General features: G+C 45.2%; 1 protein-coding gene across 4 annotated transcripts in view; it reads left to right on the top strand.

Moving 5' to 3' along the window:
- RUFY1 (RUN and FYVE domain containing 1) overlaps positions 1–20,321 on the top strand; it is a 653,398-nt gene that overhangs the window by 100,671 nt on the left and 532,406 nt on the right. The gene's annotated exons all lie outside the window — the stretch shown is intronic.

Below are 20,321 nucleotides of genomic sequence, written 5' to 3'. Positions count from 1 at the left end.
ATATATATTTACATACACACACTATATGGTGAATAAAGATATTTAAGGTGAGAAGAAGGGGAACCACCCTTGATTACCACCCTTCACTCTGTCCCGGAACTGATGCACAAAGGGTTATTTATACAAATTTGATTACATAAATATTTATACAATATTTATAAATATATTTATACAATATTTATAAAATATAAAACTAAAACAAAATAAACAATAAAATAAAATAGTTATAAAATATAAATTATTTTATAAATATTTGTAAAAAATTATATTATAAAAATATTTATACAATATTTATAAATATTTATACAAATTTGATTTGATAAAGTTATCCTTTAATAGCTTGTTAAATTACTCTCCCCCCATTTTGTTTCTCCAAGTTCCACACCCTGTTACAATGTAACCCACTTAACTCATTCCATGTAAACCGATGTGATAACACATGTTGAATGTCGGCATATAAAAGCAAATAAATAAATAAACACCTGCAAAACTACAATTAAATAATACATAAGGCAATAAAAAATAACATCTCATACACATTATATGTAACAACAACAAAAACAAGTCCATAAATGGGACAATATCAGCACTGTATTATAGAGACTCCTACATCCTTCATATACGGGCCTATACAGTGAAGTCCGCGGGAGAGCGGGTGAACGCCTGCTCTCCCAGCGCGCGCACAGGCCACTCTCCTGTGCACGCGATTCACTATTCAAATTAGGCCCGGCGGTAAAAACAGGCAAAAGGAGGCGCTAGGGACATTAGCGTGTCCCTAGCACCTCCTTTTGGACCGGAGCGGCGGCTGTCAGTGGGTTTGACAGCCGACGCTCAATTTTGCCGGCATCTGTTCTTAATCCCGCTGAGAGCCACGGGCTCGGAAACTGGACGCCGGCAAAATTGAGTGTCCGGTTTTCGACCCGACAGCCGCTGGCCGACTTCAAATTTTTTTTTTTTTTACTTTTGGAAACTTTTCGGACCTCCGACTTAATATCGCCATGATATTAAATCGGAGGGTGCACAGAAAAGCAGTTTTTACTGCTTTGCTGTGCACTTTCCCGGTGCCTGAAGAAATTAGCGCCTACCTTTGGGTAGGCGCTAATTTCTGAAAGCAAAATGTGCGGCTTGGCTGCACATTTTGTTTTCTGAATCGCGCGGGAATACCTAATAGGGCCATCAACATGCATTTGCATGTTGCGGGCGCTATTAGGTTCGGGGGGTTGGACGCGCGTTTTCGGCCCCTTACTGAATAAGGGGTAATACTAGCGCGTCGAAAACACACGTCCAATAGAGGGTTAACAGTGCACTCCGTCGGAGCACACTGTACTGTATCGGACCAATAGATAGAAGCCAGAGATCAAGTGCCTCCATGAAAATAGTGAGGATCTTACAAACTACTCACTATAAAAATTCCTGTGTGAAGAGCCAAGCCTTGTTATTTTTCTAGCAGGCCAAATAGGCTGTAATTCAAAAGGGACAAAGTTCCAAGGATAAGGGCCATAAAAAAATGTAATGATCTGTCTTCCCTTCTGACAAGAGGGGAAGGAGAGTCGTGGATGTTGAGAAGATCTTAACACCCTGGTTGGAGTATAATAAGACAGTCATCCACACACTTTTAGGTTTTATTCACCCCCTGAAAGTATTCACTGTGAATATAGCATGCTTGTCTATAGAGAATAAATAAGTCCTTAGCTACAGCTAGAAAAGCCTAGAAGGTATTTCTGCATAAGTGTGGCCAGAACTACACATTTCAAGGCTCCCTTAGTCTCTTTTCATCCAGAAGATGGATTGAATGTCTCCAGTGTTTAATTTTTGCGTTCACTTTCTCTTCAGTCACAAACCTGTCTCAGTGGTCAGATTTTTTTGTCAGAAATTGCTTTCAGGTTTTCCTCTTTTTCAGATTTGAGATTTGGGGGGGGGGGGGGTCCTTTTGACTCTTGAAAAATGTAGCATTTGACTTGGCAGACACCATTTTCTCTACTGTGGTAGACAAGAAAGTCATGGGATTTAAATGGTGTCCAGCCTATAATTAAAAAAAAAAAATTATCTATAGCTGACCACCATAAAGAGTTTATTCATTGTGTAGGAACTGAAGACTATGTAAAAAATTTAATACATTGGCATATCTCATAAGGCCATAAAATTACAAAGTTTACAACATCAGGAAATCTTTCAGACTGTTATTATCATGGTATCGGCAACCAAGCTTTTGAAGTATTCCACATCAAAATCGACAATGAAGAGCATTTTTCACTTATTTAACCTTCAGCCTTGGCTGCTGCTTCCTTTATGTCAAGTTTGAAGTCAGGTAAATCGGTAACCTGTAAGAAACGGTGTGTGCATGAGCGTGAGCCCCTCTCGTTGTGGCACAGTTGGCGTAACCCTGAGAGCAGGCCCCCAAGGTCTGTGTTGACAGCTGGTGAATGCACCTTTGTGCAGGCCAGGCTAATGCAGAGTCCGGGATAGTCCAGGAGTCAGGACAGGCAGCTGACAAGACATAGTCGAGGTCCAAGACTAGGGGTCGGATCCAGGCGGCCAGAAAGAGTTATGTCAAGATTCAAACTGAAGTCAGAGCCGGAGAGACTAGCCAGAACAGACAGGACACAGGGGAGCAGGGAGGACAGACCAAAAGACAAAGCACGGCAAGACTCCAGACATGGATAAGACAGAGAGACAAAGTAGGAGGATGGATGAGGCAAGACTGAAGGCAAGCTGGATGAGGCGAGGCTGAGGCAAGCTGGATGAGGCAAGGTTTAATCAAGGGGACTTGTTGCTGAGGCGCCGGTCAGTAGAACAGCTGGGGTTTAAATATCCTGCTGTGTGATGTTATCTGCCAGCGCCTGCTCTGGGGATTCTCATTGCAAGGCCTTCTAAAGTGCGCGCACACCTGGGGGGGGGGGGGAGTTCCTGAAGAGGATGGCGGCGGCCGTGCCATGCAGCAGGTCTGCTGTCGGCGCTGTTAGATGAGTGATGCTGCGAGCAGGGCTGTCTCACAAGTGGTGAATGTAACTTATCCAAGGACAGCCACTCTCTGCATACTACCCTGTGCAGGACCAAGCAGCTTGCAGCTAGCTTTTTGCACCAAGACAAGCTAATGTTTTGGCTCTAGAAATACAGGGATAGAAGGGGGTGAGAAACCAACTAAATTATGAACGCTTCCTTCCAGTTTTGCTTTTGAGTCAGCATTCTAGCTTCACACCAGTAGGCTCATTAGTGCAGCTTCTTTTGTAGCTCAAAAATGTTGGTGGAATTGTTTCTCATTTAATTACTGCTGGAGCAGTAGTTCTGTCCTCTTCCCATTTAACAAGGGGAACATTATTTTTCCGTCAATAAACAGGGCTAAATTAAGCATTACACGTGGGTAATGTCATCTGGTGGCACTGAATGTACTTGTCTCTCCAAGTTAGCAGAGCTTTTTCTCACAGGACAAGCAGGATGGTAGTCCTCACATATGGGTGATATCACAGGATAGAGCCCTGTATGGAAAACATTTCTGTCAAAGTTTCTACAAAGCTTTGACTGACACTGGCACACTGAGTGCACTGAGCATGCTCAGCCTGCAATTATCCCTGTGAGCCACAGGTATCTCCCTCAGTCTTCTTTTTTCCGCTCTGCATTAAGCATAGCGGTTAGGAGCTCTGAGAAATTCTAACAATTTTTTCTCACAGAAATACTTAAACTTTTACTTCACAAACACTTTTCCCTGCACGGGTCTCCTTCACTTATGTTTATTCGACGATCGGTGAGTACTAAGCCCTGTTTTTTCTGTCGGTTCCTGTCACCTCCCTGGCCTGCCAACCGACTGTGGCCTTCCCTCTCCCTATGTTTTCAGTTAGTCACACATAGCCTGCGAATGTCCCTCTGTGACACTCTGCCTGGTTATTCGTGCTAGTGGGACAGGGACTTCCATGGTTTCCGTTGCTGCCAGGGCCCCTGTTGATTCAGGTTCTTTGATTTCCTCGGTACCCTCACACAGTCGATGCCCCCATCGCTACCGTTGGTACCCCCTTCAGACCGTCCTGGATTCTTAGATGCCATCGGTACCCCACCCCCTGTGGTACTCTGATGCCATCGTCCCTGCATCATTTCTCTTGGTGCCATCCATGTTTTTCATCCATGGGACTGATTTTTCCTTGGGTCTCATCTGTGCCATCATTGCCCGGATGGATGCCATCGACGTACACCTTGTCTCGTCTGTGCCATCCATGCCCGGGTCGATGCCACATCACCCGGGCACTTCCATTGATGCCAGGGTCATTTCTATCGATGCCATCCTTTATTTTATGGATGCCATCGATGCCCACAACCTTTCCATCGATGCCCAGGTCCATTCCATCAATGGGCATCGATGCCAGGTCCATTCCATCGATGGGCATCGATGCCATGCCACCGATGCCGTCAGCGCCCGCCTCCATACATCGATACCCTCGACGCCCACGTCGTTTCCAACGGTGTCTTCGACGTTCCTATCGATGCAGTCATCGACTCCGTCGATGCTGGTATAATTTTTCTGATGCCAACGATGTTTTTCCGATTATTCGATGCCACATCGTTCCCATAGATACTTACGCCGATGCCGTCAGAGCTCCGTCACTGTCATCATTGCTTTGGCCGAGTCATCGACGTTTTTTCATATATATTTTTGACGATACCCTCGAGGCCGCTTTGGCCACCATCGACACCGTCAATACTGACATAACACCGCCACGTAATGCCCTCGCCTGAAAACAGTCCTGCATGCTTTGGGTTCTTATTAAAGCCCCGTATTAGCCTATGACACTACATAGTGCCAGGAGCAGTGCAGGCATGCTGACAGTCCGTCATCAGTCGCCATCCAAAACAGCGAGGGCATCCATCTTGCCACTGGGGAAAGACTGGGCCAAGCACCGTGGCATGCATCGTCATCGACACGGTGACAGTCTGCCACCGACACCATCCAGCACATTGGTGCTATCCTTCTCGATGCTGAACAATGCTCGGGCCGAGCAACATCACCACTGCCATCGACACTGTTCCGCACAGTATTGGCAGTCCTTGGTGCTCCAGAAACACCGAAACGAGTTCCGAAGAATTCTGCACTGGCGTCACGAGACATCGAGCCGCTGCGATGAGGGCCGGGTTCACGAGCTGTTAATCAGCTTACCTGTTCCCGAGGTGTGCCCCACCGACTTCGGTGGGGGATTGTGGCCCTCCACAAAATACCACTGTGGTAGTGCCAGCCACGCTCAGCCTGTGTCCTCTATACCTGCGCCACCATACCAGGCATCAGAGTTGAGACGGGCGTCTACTCCTTCGATGACTCCTGGAATCCACGGAGCCAACAATGTTCACCGGCTCGTCCTTCGGCGATCCACATCGGATGGTAAGTACCCGCTTCTGCGGCATTCACATTGAGATGTGTTCTCTAATTTGAACCACATGGTTCGAAAAGTTCTAGGTCATGTACCTTCCAAGAACCGTATTAGTGTCACATATCGCTATGCCAGCTATGTCAGCCACAATACCAAGAGAACCTCTCTCTCATTTCTTTGGGATTGCATCAGGGCATCCTCCCTTTTTCAGCAATGAGGCTCTGTACTGATTAATGCTCTGGCTTCTGGTTCCTGCTTCAGAACCAAAGTTCCAGGTGCATTCACTGATCTGCTAAACACAAGATCCAGCAAATACTGCCTCAAGTGCAAGACCACCTCGAAGCCTGATGACAGGTGTCGATGTCTCCTTGCACAGCACAAAGAAATGCGGGTACGACTTTACCGCTCACGCTCCCGTGGGAGGTTATATGATATCCAGATTACATCAGCCCCTCCAGTTGGACACCTGGTCTCCCAACTGGCCGAATATTAGAGCGGCCACCCCACCTTGTACCAAGGTTCCCGGTACACTCCCCCAGATGCTACAAAGCGCAGAGGGGGGAAGGGGGGGTTGGGGAGTTTTAATTACACTATTCTTTCTTTTAACAGAAAGTAGTTACTCTCCGCCCATCCTGGACCTCAGAAATACCAACATTCTTCAGAAGGCACAGGTAAAATTGTATCTCTCGTTACCATGTACCATGTACTTACTGCGATATGCAGTAAGTACATTACCTCTAATCTTTCTATGTGCTTCATGGTGAGTCAACAATATTACAATCCCAAGCTCTGCTGGTTGCACCAGCTTCGGCAACTGGGGTATTCATTGAATCACTATCGGTGAATGCTGTTTCTCTGCGGAATGCAACATCATTCACGCTTTTTCTTGTATGGACAGCTGCATAACCACAGTCAGTCCACACAAGGAGCTCTAACTTCTTCTTGACTCACTATACATTTACTAACTGGGATTACTGTCACTGCCATAAATCCCTTATACAACACTTCTGGACACCACAGTCATAATGACCTTCTTGTCCAACATACGCGCAGACATTCTAATAAATTCTTACATGTCCCTGCGCGCATTTTTCCATAACCTCAGCCCCTCAATTTTTCATTGTCGGGCCATGGGGTTTTTTCACTATGTACTTTCCTCATAGATTCAAAACTGCTATGGGTTAGATTCAGTGAAATTCCATTATCAGTGGGTCTAAGCTGTTCAACCGCTTTCGTCCCTCATCCATATTGCAGATCTAGAACCAAAACCTAGTCTGATTCTGCTCATGCTTGCATTTACTTAGGGTTGTAAAGTTTGACCTAAAAGCTTCTCAACCCAATATGCGTCTGCTCCACTCCAGACACAGTTCCACATGAACTTCCTGGAGCTTGTAGCCATGCGTTATACCCTTATGCCTTCCAATACTGCCTCTGCAACAAATCTTTGTGCATACAGATAGACAGCATAGGGACAATGTGTTTTCCAACACAAGCACGCACAACCTCTTAGCTGCTCTGCAAGGAAGCTGCGCAGCTCTACCTTTGGCCCTTGCTCACTCCATATAACCTCGGGCCACTTATCTAAGAGATTTACTGAACGCACTAGCAGACCTTCTCCATGTAGGTTTCCATCCTCTCGAATGGTCTTGGTCTACATGAATAGCGGGAAAGATCTTCTAATGCTGAGGTCTGCCGAACTTGCCCTCGGCGTCCGAATCGAACCATACAGTGCACAGATTGTACTCCCTACACATGTTTCCAATGTGTTCCCATAGACGCCTTTCTTCCATCAAGGGCCTTTTAAATGTGTCTCTTCTGCCTCTCATAGCCAGCACTCTTCTAATGTTGAACCGGGTTGGGGTTCACTGTTCCTCAGACCCACGTCCTGGCCGAGACCAGTATGCTTCCCATACTTCTCAATCTATCACACCGGTAACCAATTCGCTTTCTCACAAGTCAGTCTCAAATCGTAGACTCACTGATGTTCTTAGGTACTGGTAGCGTCACAAAACCTTCCACACATAAATCCTACCATTCAACATGGCATGATTTACCACATGACGCATACAAAAGGGTATTCCCTTTTTTCTACACCGCTCTCTTCTCTTGCTCCCTCGGATTCTGCTCCCCAGACATCTTCCACATAGGTACACCTCTGTTCCAATTGGTGTTTTGTTTGGGAGTGGGAATATCCGATTAACAGTAAACCCCTTCTGAGTCAGCTTACCATGGATTATCCACTGATCAAGCTGCCTCTATTTTCACTAATCACGGAATGGAACCTATATCTTATCCTTATAAGTCTCATACGTTCTCCGTTCGAGCCTTTCCATTCCTCTCATTTCACAGTTTGACGTGGGAAATACCTTCCCTCATAAATATCATTTCTGCCAACAGGGTCAGTGAGTTACACACCTTGTTACATACTCATCCGACCCTGCGTTCCTCCGTGACTGAGTGGTTTTTACGTATTCAACTTCCTATCTTTCTTAAGGTAGACGTTGCATCTCACCTTACTCAGACTACCCATTTTTCCCAACACCTCTCTCTCACCAGAGAGAGAAGGTTTTTTCTACTTCTTGGACAGTAATAGTGCTCTTGCATTCTATCTAGATCGCACTACATTCCGTAGGAATTCCACCTAACTCTTTCTTTTTGTGGCGAGAGTCAACTGGCGAGTTCCAGTGGGCAAACAGACCTATCCCTCCTAATTGACGGTCTGTATCTTTTTTCCTACCAACAAGCAGGCATTTCACTACAACACTGTGTTTAACATAAGAACATAAGAAATTGCCATGCTGGGTCAGACCAAGGGTCCATCAAGCCCAGCATCCTGTTTCCAACAGAAGCCAAAACCAGGCCACAAGAACCTGGCAATTACCCAAACACTAAGAAGATCCCATGCCACTGATGCAATTAATAGCAGTGGCTATTCCCTAAGTAAATTTGATTAATAGCCGTTAATGAACTTCTCCTCCAAGAACTTATCCAAACCTTTTTTGAACCCAGCTACACTAACTGCACTAACCACACACTCTGGCAACAAATTCCAGAGCTTTATTGTGCGTTGAGTGAAAAAGAATTTTCTCCGATTAGTCTTAAATGTGCTACTTGCTAACTTTATGGAATTGCCCCCTAGTCCTTCTATGATTCGAAAGTGTAAATAACCGAGTAACATCTACTCGTTCAAGACCTCTCATGATCTTAAAGACCTCTATCATATCCCCCTCAGCCGTCTCTTCTCCAAGCTGAACAGCCCTAACTTCTTCAGCCTTTCCTCATAGGGGAGCTGTTCCATCCCCTTTATCATTTTGGTTGCCCTTCTCTGTACCTTCTCCATCACAACTATATCTTTTTTGAGATGCAGCGACCAGAATTGTACACAGTATTCAAGGTGCGGTCTCACCATGGAGCGAAACAGAGGCATTATGACATTTTCCGTTCTATTAACCATTCCCTTCCTAATAATTCTTAACATTCTATTTGCTTTTTTGACTGCTGCAGCACACTGAGCCGACGATTTTAAAGTATTATCCACATGATGCCTAGATTTTTTTCCTGGGTGGTAGCTCCTAATATGGAACCTAACATCGTGTAACTACAGCAAGGGTTATTTTTTCCTATATGCAACACCTTGCACTTGTCCACATTAAATTTCATCTGCCATTTGGATTCCCAATCTTCCAGTCTTGCAAGGTCCTCCTGTAATGTATCACAGTCTGCTTGTGATTTAACTACTCTGAATAATTTTGTATCATCCGCAAATTTGATAACCTCACTCTTCGTATTCCTTTCCAGATGATTTATATATATATTGAAAAGCACCGGTCCAAGTACAGATCCCTGAGGCACTCCACTGTTTACCCTTTTCCACTCTTTGCATCCGTCCCAGCCTTAATAGCTTCCCCTCGGCCGCTGCTGCTTGAACATATTTATCAGGCTGCAACCTGGAATTCCCTCCATACCTTCGCAGCCCATTATTGCTTAGATACGACTAGCCAGCATGCTCCATGTTTGGCCAGTCCATCTACTCTTATTCTTTTCGGTTTAACTACCCAACATCCTTCCACCAACCCGTTAAGGGTTTCAGGATGCCCTCCGTTCCAAATTCCACCCCCGTCATTGCGCCTTTTGCGCGTCTTGGGTGCATTTGGTGCATTCTCGGGCATCCTGAGCTCAGTACTCACCCATATGTGAGGACTACCATCCTGCTTGTCCTGTGAGAAAGCAAGTGTTGCTTACCTGTAACAAGTGTTCTCACAGGACAGCAGGATGTTAGTCCTCACGAAACCTACCCACTACCCCGTGGAGTTGGGTCTGTATACGTTTTTACGTTTATTTTAGTTTCGCTTGCGCTTTTAGCTAAAAGACGAGATTGAGGGAGACACCTGTGGCTCACAGAGATAATTTCAGGCTGAGCATGCTCAATGCACTCAGTGTGCCAGTGTCAGTCAAAGCTTTGTAGAAACTTTGACAGAAAAGTTTTCCGTACAGGGCTCCATCCTGTGATGTCACCCATATGTGAGGACTAACATCCTGCTGTCCTGTGAGAACACCTGTTACAGGTAAGCAACACTTGCTAAACTCTACTGAGCATGTACAGGATTTGTATTTTGTCCGAACACATGCATGGACCTGTACTCTCTCTCCTTTTATTTTTTTTTTCACAAAATTCCCCTTTGGCATATTTGCCTCATAAAATCTTTTCTCTGAGGACAAGCAGGATGTCACACAAAGTTGATACCATCTGATGGAGCCCATCATGAAACTTTGATCTAAAATATTCTAGAGCTTTCAGCATGCTCTACCGAGCCTGTGCAATTATAGTTATCTCCCTGCCCCCTAGGCAGAACCCCTCAGTCTTTCTTTATATGCAGAGCTGTGTGGTTGCAGCTACTGCTGTGATTTTTCTGGAGCTGCAGCTGTTTTTTTTTCTAATGGAACCTCTGAGCCTGGGCAATCAGTGTTACTGCTGCACCATCAGTGCTATGTCCGAAATCGGTTGTCCGTGCCCGTCCATGCCAGAGCACAGATGGTCTGATGTATCAACATCAGGGATGTGTTGGGTACCATGGACGTCACCGAGCTCCATGACTGCTGTCAACTCCATTGAGGTGCTGTGGCCACCATCAAGGGTTGTGGGCGCCATTGAGCACCCTGGCTGCTGGTGAGGGTCATTATGCGCTGTAGGAGTTGGAGAGCTCTGTCCAGTGTCATGGATGTCATTGAGTGCCATGGATGCCCTCGATGCATTGGGCACCATTGTGGCCATTGATATACCATTCTATACTATGACCACCTTCGATGCTGTCGAACGACCTCACTACCATGGATGCCATCAAGTGCCATGGACATTCTTGATGCTGTTGAGAGCCTGGGTTCAATTGGGCAAAATAGATGCCATCGAGTGTCACAGATGACGTGGGGCAACATGGACACCATTGTGCCGTGGAAGTCTTTGACACTGTTGAGTGCTGTGGATCCATCGAGTACCAGGGGCACTATTGAGTATCAGGAATGAGCATTCTGAGTACACCATGGGTATCAATGTGTGCTAAGGGCATCATTGAGCATTGTCATGCATAGGCAGCACCTTCGATGCCATTGAGCACCATGGGTGCCTATGAACACTATTGAGGTGTCTATGTGGGCTTTGTTACTAAGTGCCTTGGATACTGTGGAGTGCCATGTGCGCTATTGTCTCCTTGAGCGCCATTGATGCCATTGAAGCTGCTGTGTGCCATCGACACCTTCGAGTATCGTTGGTGCCATTGGGTGCTGGGGATGCTGTTGAGGCTGTTGATTGCCAGGAGCACTGTCAAGGCCATTGGAATCAATGGGTGCTGTCGAACAGGTGATATTGATGCTTTTGGGTGCAGGAGACTACTGTGGGCACTGTTAATGCCGCCGAACATCATCAACTATTTCAAACATGGACACAGGGTGTCATCGATGCCATGGTATCTTTGCCTTCGGGCACTATGGGCTCCATTGATGCCACCATAACAATCAGTTCCTTCAGGCATCATTGGTACCACCGGGTCATTGATGCCTTCATGAGCCATGGGTGCCATTAGTGGCGCTGTTCACCATCAACACCATCGAGCGCCATCTGTGCCCTGGGCATGACGTTGTTTGGTGCCTGGCACGGTTGGTTGCTGGCAAGCATCAAGTGTGCTGTTGGAACCACGGGTGCTGTTGCTGCTGTGGCCACCAGCGAGTGCGGTTGATGCCGCAGGGTGCCACCACATAGTGCCATTGGCACTGTTGGGCATCATGGGCATCCCTGATGCCATAATGTCCCAGGAGCCTAAATGTAAACCTAAATGTAAACCGTTGTGATGGTGCACTACTAAACGACGGTATAGAAAAGCTTTTAAATAAATAAATAAATTGATCACTGATGCCATGATTATCGGGGATGCTATCAGTTGCTTAGGGTGTCATCAGCCACCATGGGTGCCCTGAGGGAGAGATCATTAAGTGCCGCTCAGCAACATACCAGTGGTACTGTGGATACTATTGTCGCATTATGCATGCTCACTCCACAAGGCATCATTGAGACAGTGGAATGTGACAAGCACAGTTGACATTGGTGGGAGTCATCTATTCTTCTAAGTGCCATGGGCACCACTGGATGATGATATCATTGGAGCCGTAGGGTTCCAGGGCACCATGCACAGTATTGTCTCCATTGTTGCCACGGCCCTGTTGAGGTCTAGGTGCCCTTGTATGTCTTGCACAATAGATGCTCTGACACACCAATGAGAAGGGCGCTATGACACATTTTTTAATTGCTTTTTCTCAGTGTGCGGCCTCTAGCTACAGCATGTTGTGGAAGGACCAGGCTGAGGTGTGGGGCTATGCCCATGGGCGCTGCAATATTGAGCACATATGTGCCTCTGTCAGCAGGATGGGGTGTGAGTGCAAGGCATTGCAGTTGCAGAGTGGGGCTTTGATGCAGGGGCACTACCATTCTAGTTGCTCTCTAGTGTGTTTTTCCTTTTGGCCGGCATAACATGTTATGCACCGCAGTTGTCAGTGCAATGGCATCTCTTGACTAAGACTGCACACCTGGTTGCTCTACAATTTAAGTGGATACCAGGGCAGTAGTGATGTGAGTCTTCCCCCCATGGAGGAGGGATAGGCCTTTTAGATCCCTCCCATAGGTTAGAATCCCCTTCATAAGGAAGCCTTCAGAGCGCAGTACCTTGTAGGTTTGTTGCTCGGACTGGAACTTCAATTCTCGTGAATCAGTACACCTCCTTGCAGATCCTCTTAAGGGACCTGGGGAGTTGGGGGTGGCAGTAGGGGTTGATAGGACTGTTTCGCTGGCTTCCCTACATTTAGTTACCTTGGTGGCCTTTCCTGACTAACTAGTTGGCCACCAGTGGCTGGTTTTGTCGCCTTTTGAACCTCAGAGATCACTGACCTCATCCCACTCTGGTTTGGAGAGTAGGGAGGTTTTCGGGATTGGGTCGACCTGATTACTGTTGCGCTTTCACACCCTTGGCTGTTGGTTTTCCAGAGACACTTATAGATTCCCTCTTGGGTACCTTGTTTTCCACCCCAACGAGTTGTCCTCACTTCCCATTCTTGGGGAGGAGCATGTTTTGTTTCTGACTGGCGACCACTCTCTGTTCCCTGTTGGATCCAGGAGCGCTCATTCCATTGTTGTACTACTGTACAGCTGAGCTGCTTCGTGGAGAACTATTCTGGATTTTTTCATATGCGGGAGTACCTCTTCTAATACCTGTTGGGTGCAATGTGCATATTTTCACTTTGTAACCATTCTTGCCATCAGTCTTGCATATGGGTCCTACATCTATGTGTTGCGCTGGAGGTGGACCCTTGGGCCGAGGTGGGGTTGATGCTACCCTCAGGGCGAGCCCTACGGGTCCCCACCATCGGAAGGCGGAGCTGGCTGATTGACGGAGGCCAGCTGGAGCTTCGCCATTACCAGCCCCTATTCCCCGCGTCCCGACATAGGCATTCCACACTATACCTACAAAAGCCCCTGGCAAAGTGGGACAAACGGCCTCCTATGGGGAAACAGACAGGTTCTTGTCACAGAGGTCTGGACTCAGATATTCTACTCGTGGCGATACCACAAAGAGGTCCCCTGAGGGAACCATCGCCCATCTCTACCCATGACACCTTGGCCTCTCAGGCAGTGCCACAGATCTCAAGGATTTTGACACAGTTCCTCTCGACGGTTGAACAGCAGGGCACTGACAAGCGGTCCAGCAGAGCAAGTGATGCCTTTCCTCTCGAGGTCCCACATTCACCTGGACACGAGAATCCTAGCCCTGGACCAAGTTATGTCCGTTCACCTTCGTGAGGCTCCCTGCTCAGGGATGTCTCACCTCACCGTTCTCTATTCACCTCTCCAGGCTCTTCGACTGGTTATCCTTCGGACCCCCCCGGAAGAGTAGCCTGAATCGGTTTCCCCTCCAGAAGACCTCTTCTGTTCCAAATTCATAGAGAAAGTGGGAAACAGACTCAATATAGAAACCAGGAAGGTGCCAGATCCCTGGGCGGAAGACCTCGGCATACTAAAAATGTTTGAGGCACCGCCAGAGTCCACTGCCTTGCCCTCGCATGCCGTCTTGGACGCAGTGATGACCAGGACGTGAGAGATCCCCTTCTCCAGACCACCGACGTCATGCAAGACCGACCTCAAATTTCGAATGAGGCAGTCCCCTTTCTATAGTGTACTCCAACTTCCTCATGAGTCCGTTGTCATTGAATTGGCTATAAAAAAGGCGAAGAAGACATGGCTGCACTCCAGCACCCCTCCGGGGAAGGACTGCAAGTATCTAGATGACTTCAGCAAGTGAGCCTTTCAGCCAGGTATGCTCAACGCATAGATCCAACAGCATCAATTTTATATCAATTTTATATCACTCAGTATTTATACGAGTGTCTTCAATCTCATGGTAGCTGTGCAGGACAACCACTCGCCTGAACAATTCTATGATCTGGAAGAAGGCCTCTGACATTTACTTCGTGCAATATACGAAGCATTCGACACGTCTGTCCGAGCCACAGCGGGGAGCCATTGCAGCCAGATGTTTAGTGTCGCTCCGCGCGCGCGTGCAATTAGAGAAGACATGCATAAGAAGTTGGCCGACCTCCCATGTCTCCCGGACAACCTCTTTGGACTCTTTGGACTCAAAAAACAGAATGTTGCTGTCAGGTCACTGAGGACGCCTACCGATCCTGCATCCACAAAGAGGTACTATCCAACTTAGAGAAAACCGTACTTCCAGAGGCGCTCTTACAGGCCATACCCGCCCTTCCACCCGCAGCCTTACCTGCCAGCCTGGGCGCAACAACCTCATCAGTTGCAAAACCGCTCCTGACAGCATGATCCACGGCAGCTGCACCCTCTTCCCAATGGCAACACCCCCAAAACCCCTCAGGGTTTACAGTAAGCAAATTTGCTTTTTCTACAGACTGGCAGCTTCTTTTTCCTGACGCCCCTTGATCTGCTTCTTTCTGTTCTTCTCTTCTTCTGACTTCCAGTCAGAATATCAAAGGAGAAGTGGTGGCATGAATTGCAGTACCTTATGGTATAACTTCAGGGAAAGGTACACCATCCTTTCCTTGTTTTTGGCCAAATTCTGGCTGCCATAGAAAATTCAAACAAAACCTTAAAACCTGGCTATTCAAACAAGCATACCCATGACTGACATTGCTCTCGAACTCCTGATAACTTCACTGTTGACCTCCCCTTAGTTTCCTTTCTTCCCCCCCCCCTCGAAATCACCTTGATCCCCTAACCCCTTCAGTTTCTGTCCTTTTAGAATAAGTTCACCTGTGTATATTTTTCAAACGTATTTCAATTGTTGTTATATTTTATTTATTTATTTATTTATTTAAAACATTTCTATACCGTTTTTTCAGTAATACTACTGTTCAAAGCGGTTCACAATGGTCTTGTAAAATAGGAGTATAGTTAATATTAAACAAAAAACCCAAAAAAAGCAAGTAAATAAATAAATGAAGCAACAATGACAATAATAGGATAAAGTAAGAATAAAAATACAAAGGGGAGTAATATCAATAATATAACTTATAATGATGGAAAAAAACGAATTGGCGATTATTTTATAAAAACTCAAAAGAAAGAAATCACTTAAAAATAATTGACTTAAAAAACAAAACATCCCAATAATTAACAACTAATATATAGACTAAACTAATATTGTTTTTCCAAACTAGGAGTAGCCATGTCTTTGAATGCTATTTGGAATAAATGGGTTTTTAAAGCTTTCTTAAACTCCTTTGCGTTAGGTATTTGCCTTAATGAATTCGGCAACGCATTCCAAAGCGTAGGCCCCACTACTGAAAAGGCTCGGTTTCTAGTAACGTTTAATGTAGCGTTTTTTATTGATGGCACTTCCAGTAGGTTTTGACTCGCTGACCTAAGTTCTCTCTGAGGTTTGTACACTCTTAATGAAGAGCATAACCAAGTGGAATCTGCATTATTCAACAAAGAATGTACAAGTGATAGAGTCTTATACTGAATTCGGTATTTAATTGGCAACCAATGTAAATTAAAGAAGACTGGGGTAATGTGTTGTGTTCTAATTGTGCCAGTGAGAAGTCTCGCTGCAGAATTCAGGACTAATTGTAGTGGTTTAATCGTGTTCTCTGGCAAGCCAATATATAAACCATTACAATAGTCCAAACCCGTCAAAATTAAAGCTTGCAAAATGCATCGGTAGTCACGGAAGAATAAAAGCGGACGTAGATGTTTTAACACATGAAGTTTGAAAAAAGAATTTTTCACTGTTTTAGAGATGTGTTGGGATAAGGATAGATTGGTGTCCAACCAGACACCTCGGTTACGTGCAAGTTTTGTGATCTGTATATCATCATTGCCCAATTTAATACTGGTAGGGGGAGCGTTTGTAGAATTAGATATAAAACTGAGATAAAGAAGTTCAGTTTTCTTCCTATTTAGTTTCAAACGATTGTGGGCCATCCATTGCTCGATTGTGGTCATATACAGTTGAATTAATGCAATTGTGTCATTCCAAGAAGTTTTGTAGGGGATAAATAGTTGTATGTCATCGGCATACAATTTGAATTGAACATTCAGGGAGGCCAATATTTTACACAAAGGAAGGAGATAGATATTAAATAATATGGGCGAAAGAGATGAGCCTTGTGGAACGCCTGTAGACTGTGAGTATTTTTGAGATGAGTGGGGGCCTATATTAATTTGGCATATACGGTTAGAGAGAAAGCTTTCAAACCATTTCAGGACGGTGGACTTAATCCCTATTAGTTGAAGATCTGAAAGTAATATTCTATGGTCTAGCGTATCAAACGCTGCAGATATGTCCAAGAAAACAACAATGAATTCTGTGTAGGAGTCAAATCCCCTAAGGAAAGTGTCGAATGAAGATAACAAAAGAGTTTCAGTCGAGTGACCCTTTCTAAATCCGTGTTGGTTTGGACTTAAAATCTCATGTTCAGCTAAATAGTCTTTGAGTTGGTAAAGAACAACAGACTCTAAAACTTTTGCTATGGTACATAATGAAGCAATAGGTCTGAGAGTCGAAAAATCTAAAAAAGAAGCTGATTTATTCTTCAATTTGGTAGGACTGAAGTCTGCTTTAACTGATAGGGGTACTGCCCCGATTCTAAGGATTGATTAATTATAAGACATAAATAATCTGGATATTGTTCGATAAGAGATTTAAGTAAACCACCAGTACACGGGTTTAGGGGGGAATTTGAAATTTTTTGTTTACTAATAATTTTCTGATTGTATCCATAAAGCTTGTAGCATGTATTTTAATGACTGTTCTATAATTACTTTATTGTAAAGCTTGTTGCTGCATTGTGGTTCATTGTAAACCGAGGTGATGTTCTGAACATGCCGCGGTATATAAAAAACTCTAAATAAATAAATAGTACTGCCTTTGGCTTTTCGTGCTTTGCTTGATTGGCCAAGGTGCTTTCCTTTTCACCTGAGCTATCCTGCTGGTGGGAGAAAAGGCCTGTCAGTGTGTTGAGGGAGCGGTCCCGATTCCAGGGAGATTGGTGTGCCTTTGGACCATGGTGCAACTGCAGAGGAGCTCTTTGGAAGCGCTGAGACAGGCAAGACGTGTCCAAGCATGGGCGGACAGGCTGACCACCGGAGTCCTGACCTATGCCGAATCTGCACGCATTGGGAGAGACCCAGCAACGCAATGCTGGTCTCTGGGGTAGCTTTCCGGCCACTCGATAGCCCATTCTGACCTGTTGCTTGGGAACGGAAGATGCGACAGGATGGGCAGAGGTCGAGGACAGGTACTGGAACTTGGAACAAGACAGGAACTCGGAGACTTGGACAAGGCTTGGAGACTTGGACAAGACGATGACACTTGGAACTCGGGCGAGATGAGGACTCAGGATACTCGGAGATTTAGACAGACACTGCCCCTCAGGGTGCCCTACACGTGTGCTGATCATGGACCATCCTGTCCCACTGCGTGCCCTGAAGAGGCTGGTCAAGGATCACGCAGAGAGCGGGACATGCGCAGGACTGAGGCTCAGGACAAAGGAGAAATCTGGGCGGTGCCGAGGAAGGATCCAACCGGAAGAGGACTGCAGTCACCAGAAACAGACACCGGATCGATACGGATTTACTCCCAGGTAGGTCGGCTGGAGGTGAGGTCCGGGGCGAGGCAAAGCTGAACCTGGAGCTAGGAACTAGCTCAGGACTGGAACATAGGATATTAGAACTTGGAACATCAGGATCAGGACTCCGAACTTGGAACATTAGGATCAGGACTCTGAACTTGGAACAAAAAGGGCTCCAGGGGCGATCCGGGAAACTACAGCCTGACTTCAGTGCCAGGAAAAATAGTGGAAAGTGTTCTAAACATCAAAATCACGGAACATATAGAAAGACATGGTTTAATGGAACAAAGTCAGCATGGCTTTACCCAGGGCAAGTCTTGCCTCACAAATCTGCTTCACTTTTTTGAAGGAGTTAATAAACATGTGGATAAAGGTGAACCGGTAGATATAGTATACTTGGATTTTCAGAAGGCGTTTGACAAAGTTCCTCATGAGAGGCTTCTAGGAAAAGTAAAAAGTCATGGGATAGGTGGCGATGTCCTTTCGTGGATTGCAAACTGGCTAAAAGACAGGAAACAGAGAGTAGGATTAAATGGGCAGTTTTCTCAGTGGAAGGGAGTGGACAGTGGAGTACCTCAGGGATCTGTATTGGGACCCTTGCTTTTCAATATATTTATAAATGATCTGGAAAGAAATACGACGAGTGAGATAATCAAATTTGCAGATGACACAAAATTGTTCAGAGTAGTTAAATCACAAGCAGATTGTGATAAATTGCAGGAAGACCTTGTGAGACTGGAAAATTGGGCATCCAAATGGCAGATGAAATTTAATGTGGATAAGTGCAAGGTGATGCATATAGGGAAAAATAACCCATGCTATAATTACACAATGTTGGGTTCCATATTAGGTGCTACAACCCAAGAAAGAGATCTAGGTGTCATAGTGGATAACACATTGAAATCGTCGGTACAGTGTGCTGCGGCAGTCAAAAAAGCAAACAGAATGTTGGGATTGATTGATTGATTTATTTATTTATTTAATGGTTTTATATACCGTTTTACCAACATTAAATGCTGACCAAAGCGGTTTACAATACAATATTAGAAAAGGAATGGTGAATAAAACGGAAAATGTCATAATGCCTCTGTATCGCTCCATGGTGAGACCGCACCTTGAATACTGTGTACAATTCTGGTCGCCGCATCTCAAAAAAGATATAATTGCGATGGAGAAGGTACAGAGAAGGGCTACCAAAATGATAAGGGGAATGGAACAACTCCCCTATGAGGAAAGACTAAAGAGGTTAGGACTTTTCAGCTTGGAGAAGAGACGACTGAGGTGGGATATGTTTAAAATCATGAGAGGTCTAGAACGGGTAGATGTGAATCGGTTATTTACTCTTTCGGATAGTAGAAAGACTAGGGGGCACTCCATGAAGTTAGCATGGGGCACATTTAAAACTAATTGGAGAAAGTTCTTTTTTACTCAATGCACAATTAAACTCTGGAATTTGTTGCCAGAGAATGTGGTTAGTGCAGTTAGTATAGCTGTGTTTAAAAAAGGATTGGATAAGTTCTTGGAGGAGAAGTCTATTACCTGCTATTAAGTTCACTTAGAGAATAGCCACTGCCATTAGCAATGGTTACATGGAATAGACTTAGTTTTTGGGTACTTGCCAGGTTCTTATGGCCTGGATTGGCCACTGTTGGAAACAGGATGCTGGGCTTGATGGACCCTTGGTCTGACCCAGTATGGCATTTTCTTATGTTCTTATGTTCATATGTAGGACTCGCAACTGGAACTTGGAGCTCGGATACATCACGGTCAGGACTGGAACATAGGACATCAGGGACCTCTGGAGAAGAGGACATCGGAACATCTGGAACACAAAGCATGGAACATTAGGTACTTCTGGACCCGGGGACATCAGGACTAGGAACAGGAACAGGACTTGTCAGATTAATATTGGGTCTTGTTCATCATCCTCTTATTCTATGCCTATAGGGGTTCCCCAAGGTTCATCCCTTTCTCCAATTCTATTTAATATATATTTAATTCCACTTTGTAACATCCTTTCTGCATTAAACATTCAATTTAAAATATATGTGGACGATATCCAACTCTTTGTTCCATATAAATCATCCTGGTCAGAAACCCTCTCTACAGTCCAAATTTACAACAAAACCATAGAAAAATGGATGGGACATAGCTGTTTAAAATTAAACGCAAAAACCCCCGAAATTTTATTTCTAAGTTTCATAGAGAATCCAACCAACAGATCGCCATCACATATTATGATTGATAATGAACTCATTTCAATTACTAAACAAGCTCGCAGTTTAGGAGTCACATTGGATTCTCTTTCTCTATCCTATCATATTTCAA

Source organism: Rhinatrema bivittatum, chromosome 18, assembly GCF_901001135.1.
Source record: "Rhinatrema bivittatum chromosome 18, aRhiBiv1.1, whole genome shotgun sequence".
Taxonomy (NCBI): domain Eukaryota; kingdom Metazoa; phylum Chordata; class Amphibia; order Gymnophiona; family Rhinatrematidae; genus Rhinatrema; species Rhinatrema bivittatum.
Note: the sequence above shows the minus strand (reverse complement) of the source record. Positions and strands in the feature narration are given on the sequence as shown.